This window comes from Tachyglossus aculeatus, chromosome 2, assembly GCF_015852505.1.
Source record: "Tachyglossus aculeatus isolate mTacAcu1 chromosome 2, mTacAcu1.pri, whole genome shotgun sequence".
NCBI classification, from domain to species: Eukaryota; Metazoa; Chordata; class Mammalia; order Monotremata; family Tachyglossidae; genus Tachyglossus; species Tachyglossus aculeatus.
In genome coordinates, this window is record NC_052067.1 from 66,920,920 (window position 1) to 66,933,672 (window position 12,753).

The 12,753-nt window shown below is 39.0% G+C and overlaps 1 non-coding gene across 1 annotated transcript; it reads left to right on the forward strand.

The window, feature by feature from the left end:
• Window positions 1-11,119: 11,119 nt before the first annotated feature.
• On the forward strand, window positions 11,120-11,255 carry LOC119925122. The gene has a single exon (XR_005449790.1). It is a non-coding gene; the product is annotated as a small nucleolar RNA SNORA7 (small nucleolar RNA).
• The last annotated feature ends 1,498 nt before the right edge of the window (window positions 11,256-12,753 follow it).

Consider the following 12,753-nt stretch of genomic DNA (forward strand, 5'->3'; position numbering starts at 1 on the left):
ACCAAGATAACGGCTTTGCTGAAATAGAACACTATTTCAGGAAAGCAGAATGGCCGAATGGATAAAGTACAGACCCGGGAACCAGAGGACCTGGGTTCTAATTCTGGGTCCACCTCTTGCCTGCTGTGTGACCTTGGGCAAGTCATTTAGCTTACCTGTGCCTCAGTTTCCTCGGCTGAAAAATGGGGATTCATTACCTGTTCTCCTTCCTACCTAGACTCTAAGCTCCATGTGGAGCAGGGACTGTATCTGGCCCGATTTACTTGTATTTACCCCAACGCTTAGAACAGGGCTTGATACATAGTAAGCACTTAACAAGTGCCATAAAAACAAACAAAAAAAAACCCTGAAATCACTACAGAGATTCTCTTTGGCTGTTCTTTTCATTCATGATTCTGGTCAAATCACACAAGTTATGTCATGGAGTTTTTTATTCCAACTTTTAGAGCATTTTTTAACGTACACTTATAACCAGAATACATAGAAGACAGAGTTTCAGAAATATCTTCAGGAAAATTATCATTCTTTTTAGGTTCTCACTGCAAAATTACGGCATATCCTATGACAGGTCAATCAAATCGAAGGGCACATGAAAGTCCCACATACAAGGATCTGAAGAAACCAATACAAGTTCCACTGTCAAGAAAGCACACTGTACTTATCTTCTTTAAAATATTCCCCTCGTGGCCTCAGTAGTAACAAAAGCATCTTGCCACTCAGTGATATTCTCACTGAATCATTCTAAAAAACACACAGCTACCAAAATCAATCAATTAATAGCTTATGGTACCAACCATTTGTACAACATTCATTCATTCAATCATATTTATTGAGCGCTTACTGTGTGCACAGCACTGTACTAAGCGCTTGGGAAGTACAAGTTGGCAACATATAGAGACGGTCCCTACCCAACAACGGGCTCACAGTCTAGAGGGGTACTAGCTGGTACTAGCTGCTTGGGAGACTTCAATAAAATTAGAAGACATGAGCCCTGAGATCTAGTTGGGAAGATAGACACTTAAGTGGATTGTACGTGGGAGGAAGGAATAGACTATGTATGATACATACATCATTTTATGGGGAGCTGTGCTTCAGTGATGCAAAAAACCTGACCTAGGACTTTGCATTCACATATACAATGTAGATATTAGAAATTAGAAACATTTTCAGAAGGGCTTTGAATATGGTGAGATCTGTGTTCTGATGGACATGAAGGAAGAGGGAATTTCAGACAGTGGAAGGAATGACAAGAGCAAACCATGATGAGTAGGTTAGCTTGAGAAAAATGAAAAGTGTGAACTGGGGTTCAGTGGAAGAAGACAGTGAGTAGGAGGAAGAGAACTGGTTGACTGCTTTAAAATCAATTGTCAAAGATTCTTCTTGATGCAGCAAGAAATGGGAAACCATTGGAGGTTTTGGAGGAATGGGGAAACATTCAGAATATTGTTTTAGGAAAATGATCCATACAGAAGACAGGAAGGTCAGCAAGGAGGCTGATTTAGTAGTTGAGCCAGGATATGATGAACACATTCACTCCAAAATTGGGCAGATGCTCCTAGAGATTACTAATGACTCTAGACACACCACTAAAAAGAAACTACATAAAAATACTGGATTCCAAACATCCATACTCCATCAGAAATTTTGCAAACCTTTGGGCTTCTATAATCACAGGAGAAACAGCATGACTTAGTGCACAGAGCATGGGCCTGGGAATCAGAAGGATGTGGGTTCTAATCCTGACTCTGCCACTTGTCTGCTGTATGACCTTGGGCAAGTCACTTAACTTCTCTGGGCCTTAGTTTCCTCACCTGTAAAATGGGGATTAAGATGATGAACCCTGTGTGGGATAGGAACTGTGGCTAACCTGATTAACTAGAATATACCCCAGTGCTTAGTACAGTGCCTGACACATAGTAGTGCTTAACAAATATCATTACAAAAAAAAAGCACATCCCTGTTTCCTATTACCAGAGAGAGAGGGATACACTCTTAAACAGCCCACACTTAGAGATAACATACATGAATGTAAGTGTGCCTGATAATCTAATTTGTCAGGCACAGGGAACTGCTTGGTGACAGAAAAGTGGAGGGAGCAGTACTGGGTTCTGACATTCATTAGGAGCTGGTTGTGTTTTTAGCTCAAAAAAAAAAAACCCCAAAACAGAGAGCTGTATTTACTGGATTCAACTACATCTTTTTCTGCTTCCTTGGACTGCTTCTTCAGTAGAGGAGATGTCATTCAGTGCTTATGAAATTCAATACGAGTAAGTGCAAAGTAGTACACTTAGGGCCAAAAAAACAACATAAATGCTCACTGGGGTAAGTCCGATTTAGCCACAAGTACATCAGAAAATATTCAATTCCTGCTTAGTTAAAACTGACTATGAATCAGCAATGTACTATAAAGTCATTATTTTTTAAAAATCAACATGATTCCAGAATGCATTAATAGTTATATGAACAACTAAGATTGTCTTTGCATAGTTTAGTGGAAAGAGTTAGACTCCTGGGAGTTAGAGAACCTGGACTCTAGTCCCTGTCTCCACCACAGGCAAATTCTGTGACCTTTAGGAAATCCTTTAACTTCTCTGTGACTGTTTCCTCATCTAGATACCTATTAAATACCTATACTGTGAGCTCCATGTGGAACAGTGACAGTGTCTAACTTGATTATCTTATAATATACCAGTGATTGGCATAGTGTTGGCACATAGTAGGCCCTTAAATACTATAATTATTTTAAAGGGGGGGGGAGGGGAAAAGGGAAATGAGCCAGATCAAACAGCACTGCCCATCAAACATGCAGGATCATGATACATTACCCTCCCCCCAAATTGCTGATTGACATTTTTTACAATAAATTATTTCAATTGGCCATTATGCCAGCAATCTCAAATGCCCCAGCCTCAAAAACGTCCCAGTTTGGTAATATTAATTATAATGGATTTTGATATTTAGATCTATTACAAAATTTCCTCTTCCATTCAGATAGTAAATGGTAAAAACTTCAACGCTCAAAACATAGTGATTTTGTTTATGACTTCACATTTTATAAATTGTAATTATACATTTTCAGAATTCCAATTCAAAATGTTCTGGGACAGAAACCTGGCATGACCTTGCAGAAAATTACATCTGACAATGATAAACAAGACTCAAGAAGAAGAAGAAATCCTTCCATTATTGCATTGGTCAGACCCTTATTAGTACTGTGCACAGTTTTGATCATCATACTGTCAAAATGTCAAGAAATTGCGGAAGGTCCAGGAAAGAGAAACTGAAATTGTCAAGTGGATGGGCAATATAAGGAAAAGCTAGGAGAATTAGGGTGGTTTAGCATGAAGAGAAGGTAAAGAAATGACTTTAAATCAATCAATTAATCAATGCATACAGAGTACTGTACTAAGCCTTGGAAGAATAGGTGTTTAAAAGAAGATGATGATGAAAAAATGACCTTGAAGAAATTGAAGAGTTCTCATGGAGAGGAGGATGTCGATCAGTTGCTCTTCACATCACAGAAGATATAAAGTAGAAAAAACCGACATAAGGTAAAGCAAGAGATGATTATCATAAAAATGGGGGGAAATAAACCTACTGAGGGCTGTAAATTCCTAATGGGCAGGGAATTTGCCCTCTAATTCTCTTGCAGTCACGTGTCCAGTACAGTGCTCTATACATAGTAAGTGTTCAATACCACTGATTGATTGATTGATTGATTGACTATGAAGTCTCCTCTCCCTGTGGGATTTTCCAGAAGAGCAGATAACCACCTGTACTGAACTGTTTAGTCCCTAATTCTCACTGTTTCAGTCCTCACAGTGGTAAGGTGTGAGTTGGATTAGGAGGGGGTTGAAGGATGGGTGGGGCATGAGCTATCTATGATCCTAGAGGGATACAACAGACATAATTGCTGCTGCTGCTGCTCTTGATAGCCTCCTCCGAATTCCTGCTTGTGCCTCGCTAGATTGTAAACTCCTTGAGGGCAGAGATCATCACTACCAACTCTACTGTACTCTCCGAAACACCAAGTACAGTTGTCTGTACTAATTTTTTTGGCAGTTTCTCAACCACATCAATGTCAGTGGCGAAGCAGTTAGTCCAACTTCCCACCCAGGTATCCAACCTTTATGAGGGTACCATCTGCTCCTCACTGCCTAATAGTCATAAATTATACAGGGGTCAGGAATGATGACCACATGACTTCTCAAACTCCTATGCATTTCTAGGATCCTGCATGTTTAACTTCCAAAAACTTCCACTGAGTATCTCCAAGGAAGAATGAAGGAAGTGATCAAGGGAAAATGATCACTTCTGCATCAGTGCCCCCAAAAGCCAAAAATTGAAATATGTGGAAGGACACCACTTCTTTGCCCTTAATGTTTCAGAAAGTGGTTTGCTTAGCTGACTACATGTAAGGGGAACAGGGTTTTCTAGCCTGAGTTGTTACTATGAGCAGTTTCCTTAGAATTACTCTCCATGCCTTGTCCTCTCCATCTCTGGAGCACAGGAGGACAAGGTAGGAAAAATAGTGTAGAGAGATGGAAACATTTTAATATGTTCTTTAAAGTCTCTTTATAGAAATGAGTAATACAAGATTGTGGCTGGCAAGCATTTTCAACCCTTCCTTTAAATGATTATAAAATGGGGAGTTTTTCAAGGTCACAAATAAAGGAATACTGCCTGACTTTGCATTTTAAATGAAAAAGCTAAATTAAAACAACTTCAGCGGTAGTGAAAGCCAATCTAAGGCCTGATCTCAATTTAGTTTACGGTAAATAGAGTTGAGCTTGGCTCAGGGAATTGCTAATGGAAAACAATCAGGTCTTTTAATGGCATCTGATTAATCTCTCCAATCCCAAACCTAATGCCAGATGAGGATATGTTTTGCCCATCTTTTCTGAGCCCATTAAAAATGGTGATGTATTGTGAGATGCTGTTTGCCTTATGCCCTGACCATAAAAATCACCAGTTGCAATCTAAAAGCAGGTAAAGGAAGAAAGTTAGTATAGTCTGACTGGGGCTAGAGTTAACATTGCCAAAGATATCAGATCATTTCATGGTGATTGGATACCCAACATCATAAAAACATCATTAATTAACCTTTGGTTAGCAAGGTTCAGTTTGCAAGCCGAAGGGTGAACACTTTCTTCTACAACAATCATCCTACTGGAAAAAAAACTGACAGAAAAAGATGGATTTTGGGACTGCTTGCAAATTCTGCTAGAGGGCATTCAATAATAATAACAATAATAATTAATAATTATCGTATTTGTTAAGCACTTACAACATGCCAAGCATTGTTCTAAGCCCTGGTGTAGATACAAGGTAAGCAGGTTGTCCCACATGGGGCTCACAGCCTTAATCCCCATTTTACAGATAAAGTACCTGAGGCACAAAGAAGTTAAGTGGCTTATCCACAGTCACATAGCAAAGTGGCGGAGCTGGGATTAGAACCCATGTACTCTGATGCTCAAGCCCGAGCTCTTGCCACTAAGCCACACCACATTTTTTATCTAACTTGTTGAGGAAAAAAATAAGCCCAGCAAGTTAGTCGAAACCAGACTGACCCATTTTTCAAAGAAATTGTTTTTGTATTCATTCATTCATTCATTCAATCATATTTATTGAGCACTTACTGTGTGCAGAGCACTGTACTAAGCACTTGGGAAGTACAAGTTCTAGAAACCTGCAGTTTTATCTTCCAAGTTCCACTGAGCCTCTCCAAGGAAGAATGAAGGAAGTGATCAAGGGAAAATGATCACTTCTGCAACAATGCCACCAAAAACCAGAAATTGAAATATGTGGAAGCAGCATGGCTCAGTGGAAAGAGCATGGGCTTTGGAGTCAGAGATCATGGGTTCTGCCAATTGCCAGCTGTGTGACTTTGGGCAAGTCACTTAACTTCTCTGTGCCTCCGTTACCTCATCTGTAAAATGGGGATGAAGACTGTGAGCCCCCAGTGGGACAACCTAATCATCTTGTAACCTCCCCAGTGCTTAGAACAGTGCTTTGCACATAGTAAGTGCTTAATTAATGCTATCATTTGTTGAAGATGAAGATGGACATTAAGGAGGGGAGGAGGGAAGGGGCAAGAGATTTCAACAGGTGAGATGGAATGGGGTCTGAAGCACAGGTGGATGGAGTAGCACTTGAGAGGAGGGAGGAGATCTCATCTGAAGATACTGCTGGGAAGGATGGGAGAGTAGTGGAGAGGGTTGAGAGTGGGGGGAGGGGAGAGGATGGAGAAGGGGGAGGGGTGACTTTGGGAAGCTCAGACCTGGTGGAGTTAATTTTACTAATGAAGTAGGAGGCCAGATCGTTGGGGATGAGGGATGGAGGAGGGGGAGGAACAGGGGGCCTGAGAAGGGAGTTAAATGTACGGTACAGCTGATGGGGATGATGGGCATGGGTGTCAATAAGGGAGGAGAAATAGTTTTGCCTGGCAGAGGAGAGGGCAGAGCTAAGGCAGGAAAGGATAAACTTAAAGTGAGCACGTTTTCTCATGCAGATCTAGGAAGGTAGCATTTTCTGTTTTTCTGGATTGAAAATGCATTTCTTTCTATTTCTGAATATGACTAGGGAAACGTAGAAGTGCAAATCTGTTTTCCTTCCAGAATTTTGTCTTAGTTCTTTAAGTTTTATTTCCTGATGGATAATTCTACGATTTTCATTCAATCGTATTTAGTGAGTGCTTACGGGTGCTCAGGTGTGTGAATCACAGATTCCTTGCCTTTCATCGCAGTCCCTGTGTTCCCCTTACCACCATCCGTTCCTCTCTCCTTTCTCACATTGAGATAGCATAATCTGTTTTGATCTCAGCCATTGTAAAACTCTAGCCATTCCCACAGCAACAGACTGATGTCGCAGACAGAAAATAATGGATTCTAAGAACAGGCAGGCAGGAGAAAAAAGTACCAACTCTGAGAGTTAAGCTCTGGATGGAGATGATGTACTTTCTTTACCTTCCGAAGGTGCACCTTAAACCTGGACGTGGTCAAAGTGGTAATGCCATATTTTTAGAGTCTTACCAAAATTTGACCTAGGAAGTTTTGCATATTTTGATTCCCACTATCCTTCCATACATGGATGCATAAATCTGGGTCATAATATCGTGAAAGATTTATGTGGGCTCACTACTCAATTATTCACTCTTGGGGTCACTACCAAATCATCATATAAAGCATTTCAAAGCATTCAAAGACCATGAAACCCTTATTATATGGTTTCTTATCTGCCTTTTAATCTTTCTGATCCTCAATAAATAATCCTGCAAATAGTATAGAATTTTACATACTTAGCTTTATTAATCATTAATTAATGAGCTGTGCCCTGTAAGAAAAATGACAATTACAAATAAGAGGAAGCCCCTTCAATTTCATTTTATTTTTGGTATTTGTTAAGTCCTTACTATGTGTCAAACACTGTTCTAAATCTTGGGGTAGATTCAAGTTAATCAGGTTAGGCACAATCCATGTCTCTCACTGGGATTCACATTCTAAGTAGAAAGGAATAGGATGGCATAATAATAATTATGGTATTTGTTAAGCTGTCATTATGTGCCAAATACTATTCTATGCTCTGGGGTAGATACAAGGTAATCAGGTTGGACACAGTCCCTGTACCACATGGGGCTCACAATCTTAATCTCCATTTTACAGATGAGGTAACTGAGGCACAGGGAAGTTAAATGGCTTGCCCAAAGTCACTCAGCAGACAAGTGGCAGAGCCAGAATTAGAACACATGTCCTTTGACTCCCAAACCCTTGCTCTTTCCACTTGGCCATGCTGCTTCTCACTAGTTCAAGTAATGGAGGAACTGAGCAGTTAAGTGACCTGCCCATGGTCACACAGCAGACAAGTGGTGGAGGTGAAATTAGAACCCAGGTCCTCTGGCTCCTAGGTCCATGGTTTTTCCACTAGGCCTCACTATTCCAATTTAAATAAATCTGTTCACTATCTTCAGCAGGGCTCCACTTCTACACAACTCAGCAAATGGTTGACAACAGATTGCTCACACCTACAATTTCCTTCAGAAGAAGAGTAGTAAAGTGTAAGAAATAAACGCTACCCTGCCCAGAATTCTCCTTCATATAAAAAAGCAATGTCTTGAGAAACAGAATGCCAAAATGTTTGAGGAAAATATTGCAGAAAAAAACACTTTAAAATATGTACTGTGTTTTTAAAAAACTAATGTTTTTGAGGGCAGGTCAGTTTCATTTTGATAAAAGACACAAGCTGGAAAGATGAATAGATGAGTTCAAGACATATTTTCCCAGTCAATTCCTACCCTCTGCCTGCCTGCATGAACCACAGTTAGTTCAGAATGACTAGGAATATGTAAATTGAAGAAGTCAACACATTCTGTAAAGAAACAAAGATTTATTTCTAGCTTTCTAAAACTAACACCTCTGGGAGTGCAATTCAAAACCTTGCTGTAAACATTGTAAAAGTACCTGAAGGATTACAGAAGCTGAAAACTATTCAGGAATGCTTGGCAATTTTTACAGATGCTTTAGATCTCGAGTAATGAAGGGTCTAAGAAAGTTTCCTCTGTGCCAATTCTAATTGCTCCTTGTTCCTTCTCAGTAAATCCTGAGTAAGATTTTCTTTTAAAATGAATGTTGAGACTAAAGTGCAGGAAGTGTTGAGTTCTTGATAGCTGCAGGTGCATGGTACTCACTGTTAATTGGACAGAGTTGCTTTTAGCAAATTTGGTACCTGCTAAAAGCTGGCTTTTGCAGGAAAGTTTCCTCAGCAGTAAAGCAAGGGTCACATTGTCTTTTGTCAAAGTAACCTTTTAGCACTACATGCCTAACAAGAATACAGGGCTAATTCCCCCCCGCCCTTCAATAAATATATGTATATATGTGCATGTGTGTATATATATATATATATCAATCCATCAGTCAGTCAATGAATAACAATCAGTGAATGGTATTTATCGAACACTTACTATGTGCAAAGTGTTGCTCTAAATGCTTAGAGAGAGAATTAGCAAACACGTTCCCTGCCCATAATAAGCTTATAGTATAGAGGGGGAGACAGACATTCAGTGCTCTGGGGCTGAGGGAGGGGTGATATATGTAAATAAACACTCCTTAAATAGCTACTTTTATGTAATAACATGGAATCTAGACCTTAATAAATGTTAAATATTTTTCATAGATAATATCATTTAGATGAAAGCCCAATCTGTAGCATGTGGCAATCTTTGATTTCTAGATATTAACCCACTGAAATTATATTACATTACGTGTACATTATTTACTTTGTTTTCCTACACAATCACATTCATTAACTGATTGATAGAAGGGCTCTATTATTTTCATATGGAATTCATCAATCAATAAATCATATTTATTGAGTGCTTTCTACAGAGCACTATACTAAGATCTTGGTAGAATATAACAGAATTAGCAGACACATTCCCTGCCCATAATGAGCTTACAGTCTAGAGGGGGAGACAGACAATAATATGAATTAATAAGTAATTTTTAGTATATACTATGAGATATGTACCTAAGTGCTGTGGGGTTGGGGTGGAGCGAATATCAAATGGTCAAAGATAATAGATTGAAGTACATAGATGAAGGGAGCACTATACACTATACACTGCATAACACTATACTTACAACAATTTCATTTTATACCTTTCGCAGAACAATTCAAAATAGTACATATAGTCAAATAGAGTTTTACATTTGCCAATAGTACAGATAATAATAATGATAATAACAATATTTGCTAAGCATTTACTCTGTGCCAAGCACTGTCCTGGTGTAGATATAAGGTATTAGGACCTTCATGGTCTAACTAGGAGGGTTAACAGGCATTGACTCCCAATTTTGCAGTTGAGGGCACTGAGGCACAGAGAATATACATGGAATTCACAAATCTTTCTATTCCTAGTCCCGTTTGGCACAGAATCTGCTTCAAAATATCCTAATTGCTTCATTACCAGGATTGCAAAATGGTAGATTTTCGAGAGACAATCATCAATATTGTGGATGCACAAACTGATCTGAGTTGGTGTAAGGCATCTAAAGTGTGCACTCTTGGGAAACATTTCTGTTGTAAAAGAAATAAGAACCTTGGTGGGGGGATTTACCTCCCACAACCCATCTGTTTAATCAATGATTCATTCATTTAGAGACTCTCTGACATGCAAACAAGAACATATTTAGAATGTATTCATTGAATTTCCTGGTGTTCCCTTTGTATTCGGGCTATTACCTGTTTATGAGACCCTGATTAGATCCAAACACTCTAATCTCAATTAATACAGAACTGAGTGATCAAAATGTGAGGGAATCCAGTATCAAACTTTCAGTTCAAATTATTATTTTAATCATTTAATGAATACAATGGTATCTTTTGCCATTTTTCAATATGGACTCCCAATAAATATTCTGAAAGTATACATGGGTTCTCAGTTTCCAGCCTTTATGACTGAAAAATAGTTTAAGGATGTTTGTAAGTTAACTCAGTCTAAGTTTCATGAAAATCTCATTTTTTGCCAGAAGAACAGCGCCAGAATGTGTTTGTGTACTGATGCCTAAGCCAAACATAAAACCTGAAATTAAACCATTCAATCTAGTTAACAGTGCGGAAGATGCTTAGTCTTTTTTATCATTATTAACTGATGTGAGCCAAATTTCTGATATATATAGAGATTGATAAAGATATATATGCATATATATATGTATGTATGTGTACATATATGTATGTGTATATATATATATATATATATATATGAAATAAATTTGGCTCACCTAAGCTCATACATATGCATGCATACATAACTTCAGGCTCCAACCTCACTTCATTTAATTGCAATTTTATTATCTGCATAGTTGGATAATTTTAACGGTGTCTTACTCTATCAGTGTGAGCAAAACTAAGGTATTTGAAAAAATAAAAACACCTCATATGAATGAAAACTGGTGAGTTTGTCATACTGATGAGTTTGTCATCAAACATAAAATGGAGTATGGAAGGAGAGACCAAAAGCAAAAGCAAAAATAAAAGCATAAATATTTGGAATATTCCCCAACATTAATGCAGCTGCAATGATAGAACTGCATTCATTCATAGTCTGAGACTTAGTATTCATTGGTCCCTCTCAGGGTCGTACCTGGAGAGTTTCCAGTACTCTATCAGTTTTGACTACAGGAGGGAGAGTCAAGCATAGGCCTCCATTCCATTCCCAGCTTGGGCAGTGGCTAGCAAGTGGAAGGCAGTATGTTACAAGTCAAAACCCACCTGTGTTGGGCAGCAACAACATGGAAGAGAATCAAGGGTGGAGACTCAAGTTTACTGTGCAGAGGAGGCAAGGTAAACCACTTCCATATTTTCACCAAGAAAACTCTACGGATACACTAGCAGAGCAATTGCTGATGGAGGCGGGGTGTTCTGGGAGAGATGTGTCCATGGCGTCAGAGATGACTCGACAGCATAAGACAGGACAAGTATTCATTGGACTAATATCTGACTCAGATTTCTTGGTGTCAACCCTGTCATTAGTAAAAAACAGAAGTAGGATAGAAATATCTTGCAACGGCGGCCAAGCACTAGATCTGAAGTTATAACATTCCTTGCATTCTCAAGTGGCCAAAACTCAGCAGAGCTCATTTCTGTGTCTTTTCATCCAAAGTTAAGTAGGGGATGCTCATTTAACCACCAAATTCAAGATTACCTGAAGAGCCATTCATAAAGGATGAAATTTCATTCATTTATTCAATCACATTTATTGAGCTCTTACTGGATGCAGAGCACTGTACTCAACACTTGGGAGAGTACAACATATTAGAGTTAGTTGATACGTTTGCTGCCCATGAAGAACTTACAGTCTAGAGATCGGACACAATAGAATCCCAAAACGGGCAGTGGGTCTAAACAAGAAAAGAATAAGCACTGACTCATTCATCCAGTTATGTCCTTTAAATTTATAATCCCAAAATGATGGCTACAAGGATGAAATTATGTTGACAGGGTACTGAAGTCGAGGAGTTGGGGCCCATCCAAGAAAGATCACTTTCACTAATCCTTCAATTAAATATTAGCAACATCTAAACAGGGAGAGGGTCATATCAATCAATCAATCGTATTTATTGAGCGCTTACTGTGTGCAGAGCACTGTACTAAGCGCTAGGGAAGTATAAGTTGGCAACATATAGAGACAGTCCCTACCCAACAGTGGGCTCACAGTCTAGAAGACTGCCCTTGGAGTGTCCCAAAATCTGCCATCATCAGTGTCTGCAGAAAAACAGTTGATTTCTCTCCTAAGAAACTTCAAGGCTGATATGATGAAATTGGGAACACAGATTTTATGTCCACGGCTTAGCAATTGCCCATGACATCAATTCCAAAGGAAAAACTGCCAGCCAACTTAATGGTCAAGGGTGCATCCGTGAAATGAATAATAGCCAGACAAAAGAAATATATTTTTGTTAGATTAACAAAATGGCATGCTTAATGTCAACAAAGCTGCCTGTGGTCTGAAGGAATTAAGGGTGAATAAGACCTGTTCATTGAGAGACAACTTTTCAACACATGCTGCAAGGAGCATTTCTAAAGGTTTTGTGGTCGGTGAAAACAGTTTCAGCTCTATCCCATAATTCACCACCACGGTTATGCTTGGAATTCTGACAACTCTTGGTGAGGTGAGGCAAGCCATCAAAAGGAGGGTAAACAAATTCAGAGTTGATGAAGTCAGTGATGAAATCTTTATTGAGAACGGAGAAATCCACA